The sequence below is a fragment of the Lissotriton helveticus genome, unplaced genomic scaffold (genome assembly GCF_964261635.1).
Source record: "Lissotriton helveticus unplaced genomic scaffold, aLisHel1.1 SCAFFOLD_1110, whole genome shotgun sequence".
NCBI classification, from domain to species: domain Eukaryota; kingdom Metazoa; phylum Chordata; class Amphibia; order Caudata; family Salamandridae; genus Lissotriton; species Lissotriton helveticus.
In genome coordinates this window covers 25,001-30,000 of record NW_027611945.1, presented here as the reverse complement: position 1 = coordinate 30,000, position 5,000 = coordinate 25,001, and positions in this window count along the sequence as shown.

Below are 5,000 nucleotides of genomic sequence, written 5' to 3'. Positions count from 1 at the left end.
GCAGGTGCGTACCCGGGCCCCTGGGGGCCCCGGCGGGCGGGCCCGGGTCCTGCCTTCCCCTGATTCGGAACCGCCGGACCTATCGGAGGTCAGACTGTGGAAAAAAACTCGGAGAAAAAGGACCATCGGGAAAGGGCTGAGAGGCAGGTGCATTCCCGGGCCCCTGGGGGCCCCGGCGGGCGGGCCCGGGTGCTGCCTGGCCCCGTCTCGGCATGGCCAGACCTCGCGGGGGCCTGCCTGAGCAAACTCGGAGGAAAAGGCCCATCGGCAAGGGGGCTAAGCAGCAGGTGCGTACCCAGGCCCCTGGGGGCCCCGGCGGGAGGGCCCGGGTCCTGCCTTCCCCTGATTCAGAATCGCCAGACCACACGGAGGTCTGACTGACCCTCTCCCTAGTAATCCGGAGGAAAATTACCCCCCTTTCTTGTAATCCGTGCACTAGAGGTGACAGAGGGGACCCAAGGCGCGAAAGTACCCGACCTCCTGGAGCCCTCGCTGGGATCCGGGAGGCAAATGGCACCTCATCGGGACTTCCAGGGAAGTTCGGCCATCTGGTCGCCCCCATTGGAAAGCATTGCGGGCGACCAGATGGCCGAGGCGATCCGGGAGACCAGATGGCCGAGGGGATCCTGGAGACCAGATGGCCGAGGGGATCCGGGAGACCAGATGGCCGAGGGGATCTGGGCGACCAGATGGCCGGGCACGAAAGGGACGCCATCCGGTCGCCCCGTGCCCCCACGAAGGAGGGAGCGGGCGCCCGGGGCATGGCGGGCCGGAGGCCCGGGGCCCCAGCCGGGCCACAGCCATGGAGGCTGCCAGGGGCCGGCAGGCCCTCCAACCCGGGGCCCGCTTACACCTTGACAAGCAGGGGAGGCCTGCAAGGGACGGACGGACCCCTGTCCTGGGCCCTGGGTGGAGCGGCAGCCCGGGGGACCGGGCCCAGGGCCGGAGCGCCCGACCCGGGGCCCCGACCGGGCCCCTGGACCCAGCCGGGGCTCCCAGGCCCGGAGGCACAGGGGAAGCCTCCCCGGGCCCGCCGGACCCCGTCCCGGGCACCCTGCCCCACGGCAGGACCCAGGACGGAGCCCGGGGTGGGGAGGCCACCCTCCCCGGGGCCCTCAGGGGCCCTAGCCACTGCTCCTGAACCCAGCCAAGCAAGGGGAGGCTCCCCGGGCACATCGGAACCCCTTCCCGGGCCCTTGGCAGTGCAGCAGGCTGGGAGACAGGGCCCAGGGCCGGAGCACCCGACCCGGGGCCCGGCCGGGCCCCTGGACCCAGCCGGGGCTCCCAAGCCCGGAGGTGCATGGGACGCCTCCCCGGTCCCTCCGGACCCCGTCCCGGGCACCCTGCCATGCAGCAGGACCAAGGACAGAGCCCGGGGTGGGGAGGCCGCCCTCCCCGGGCCCTCAGGGGCCCTAGCCACTGCTCCTGAACCCAGCCAAGCAAGGGGAGGCTCCCCGGGAACAACGGAACCCATTCCTAGGCCCTTGGCAGTGCGGTAGGCTGGGAGACAGGGACCAGGGCCGGAGCACCCGACCCGGGGCCCGCCCGGGCCCCTGGACCGAGCCGGGGCTCCCAAGCCCGGAGGTGCATGGGACGCCTCCCCGGTCCCTCCGGACCCCGTCCCGGGCACCCTGCCACGCAGCAGGACCAAGGACAGAGCCCGGGGTGGGGAGGCCGCCCTCCCCGGGCCCTCAGGGGCCCTAGCCACTGCTCCTGAACCCAGCCAAGCAAGGGGAGGCTCCCCGGGAACAACGGAACCCATTCCTAGGCCCTTGGCAGTGCGGTAGGCTGGGAGACAGGGACCAGGGCCGGAGCACCCCACCCGGGGCCCGCCCGGGCCCCTGGACCCAGCCGGGGCTCCCAAGCCCGGAGGCGCATGGGACGCCTCCCCGGACCCATGGAGCCCGTCCTGGGCATTGAGCCATGCCGTTGGCCTGGAGATGGGTGCCCCGGACGCCCGGGGGAGGTCTGTCTGGGACACATGGAGCCCGTCCTGGGCATTGAACCATGCCGTTGGCCTGGAGAAGGGAGCCCCGGACGCCCGGGGGAGGACTGCCCGGTACCCGTGGAGCCCTTCCCGGGTACTTTGCAACGCCGTTGGCCTCCTGGAGATGGGTGCCCCGAACGCCCGGGGGGTGGGCTGCCCGGGACCCGTGGAGCCCGTCCTGGGCACTCTGACCTGCTGTTGGCCCGGGGGAGGGACCCCAGACGACCGGGACCCGTGGAGCCCGTCCTTGGCACTCTAACAAGCCGTTGGCCCGGGGAAGGGAGCCCCAGACGACCGGGACCTGTGGAGCCCGTCCTGGGCACTCCTGTATGCCGTTGGCCCAGGGAAGGGAGCCCCGGACGTCCGGGACCCGTGGAGCCCGTCCTGGGCACTCCTGTATGCCGTTGGCCCGGGGAAGGGAGCCCCGGACGTCCGGGACCCGTGGAGCCCGTCCTGGGCACTCTGAAATGCTTTGGCCCGGGAAAGGGAGCCCCGGACACCCGGGGGGGAGGACTGCCCGGGACCCGTGGAACTCGTCCTGGGCACTCTGACATGCCGCTGGCCCGGGGAAGGGTGCCCCGGACGCCCGGGGCCCGTGGAGCCCGTCCTGGGCACTCTGACAAGCCGTTGGCCCGGGGAAGGGAGACCTGGACGCCCGGAACCCGTGGAGCCCGTCCTGGGCACTCTGAAATGCTTTGGCCCGGGGAAGGGAGCCCCGGACGCCCGGGGGAGGACTGCCCGGGACCCGTGGAACTGGTCCTGGGCACTCTGACATGCCGCTGGCCCGGGGAAGGGTGCCCCGGATGACCGGGGCCCGTGGAGCCCGTCCTGGGCACTCTGACATGCCGCTGGCCCGGGGGAGGGAGCCCCAGACGCCTGGGGCCCGTGGAGCCCGTCCCGGGCACTCTGCCATGCCGTCAGCCTGGATGGAGCCCCGGACGCCCGGGGGGGGGGCGAAGGCCCGGGACGCATGGAGCCTGTCCCGGGCACTCTGCCATGCCGTCGGCCTGGATGGAGCACCGGACGCCCGGGGGACGACTGCCCAAGAGCCATGGAGCCCGTCCTAGGCAATTTGACATGCAGTTGGCCTGGAGGAAGGAAGCTCCGGGTGGCCTAGGGAGGTGTTGCCCAGGCATATCCCATCTGGTCCCCATGGCAGAGAACCACCAACCCTGGAGGGGTGTCCGGGCATACCCTGCCACATAGTAATCCGGAGGCAAATTACCCCCCTTTCTTGCAATCTGTGCACGCGAGGTGACAGAGGGGACCCAAGGCGTGAAAGAACCCGACCTCATGGAGCCCTCGCTGGGATCCGGGAGGCGAATGGCACCTCATTAAGACTTCCAGGGAAGTTCGGCCATCTGGTCCCCCCCATAGGAAAGCGTTGCGGGCGACCAGATGCCCGAGGGGATCCGGGCGACCAGATGGCCGAGGGAATCCGGGCGACCAGATGGCTGGGCATGGAGGTGAAGCCGCCTGGACTCTTCCCCACCCCGTCCCCGTCCCGGGATGAATGCCCGGGACGCATGGAGCCCGTCCTGGCCACTTGACGTCCCGTCCTGGGCATTGAACCATGCCGTCGGCCTGGAGAAGGGAGCCCCCGGACGCCCGGGGGAGGACTGCCCGGTACCCGTGGAGCCCTTCCCGGGTACTTTGCAACGCCGTTGGCCTCCTGGAGATGGGTGCCCCAGATGCCCGGGGGTGGGCTGCCCGGGACCCATGGAGCCCGTCCTGGGCACTTTTACATGCCGTCGGCCTGGAGGTGGGTGCCCTGGACGCCCGGGGGAGGCCTGCCCGGGACCCGTGGAGCCCCTCCCGGGTACTTTGCCAATGCCGTTTGCCTCATGGAGATGGGTGCCCCGGACGCCCGGGGGAGGACTGCCCGGTACCCGTGGAGTCCTTTCCGGGTACTTTGCAACGCCGTTGGCCTCCTGGAGATATGTGCCCCGAACGCCCGGGGGGAGGGCTGTCCGGGGCCCATGGAGCCCGTCCTGGGCACTGTGACATGCCATCGGCCTGGAGGTGGGAGCCCCGGACGCCCGGGGGAAGGCTGCCCGGGACCCGTGGAGCCCTTCCCGGGTACTTTGCCATCCCGTTGGCCTCCTGGAGATGGGTGCCCCGGACGCCCGGGGGAGGTCTGTCCGGGGCCCATGGAGCCCGTCCTGGGCAGTGTGACATGCCGTCGGCCTAAAGGTGGGAGCCCCGGACGCCCGGGGGAAGGCTGCCCGGGACCCGTGGAGCCCGTCCCGGGTACTTTGCCGTCCCGTTGGCCTCCTGGAGATGGGTGCCCCGGACGCCCGGGGGAGGTCTGTCCGGGGCCCATGGAGCCCGTCCTGGGCAGTGTGACATGCCGTCGGCCTAAAGGTGGGAGCCCCGGACGCCCGGGGGAAGGCTGCCCGGGACCCGTGGAGCCCGTCCCGGGTACTTTGCCGTCCCGTTGGCCTCCTGGAGATGGGTGCCCCGGACGCCCGGGGGAGGTCTGTCCGGGGCCCATGGAGCCCGTCCTGGGCAGTGTGACATGCCGTCGGCCTAAAGGTGGGAGCCCCGGACGCCCGGGGGAAGGCTGCCCGGGACCCGTGGAGCCCTTCCCGGGTACTTTGCCATCCCGTTGGCCTCATGGAGATGGGTGCCCCGGACGCCCAGGGGAGGTCTGTCCGGGACACGTGGAGCCCGTCCTGGGCATTTAGCCATGCCGTTGGCCCGGAGAATGGAGCCCCCAGACGCCCGGGGGAGGTGTTGCCCAGGCATATCTCATCTGGTCCCCCGGGCAGAGAACCACCAGCCCTGGAGAGGTGTCCGGGCGTACCCTGCCCCTAGTAATCCGGAGGGAAATTACCCCCCTTTCTTGCAATCCGTGCACGCGAGGTGACAGAGGGGACCCAAGGCGTAAAAGAACCCGACCTCATGGAGCCCTAGCTGGGATCCAGGAGCCGAATGGCACCTCATCGGGACTTCCAGGGAAGCCCGGCCATCTGGTCGCCCCATTGGAAAGCATCGCGGGCGACCAGAGGGC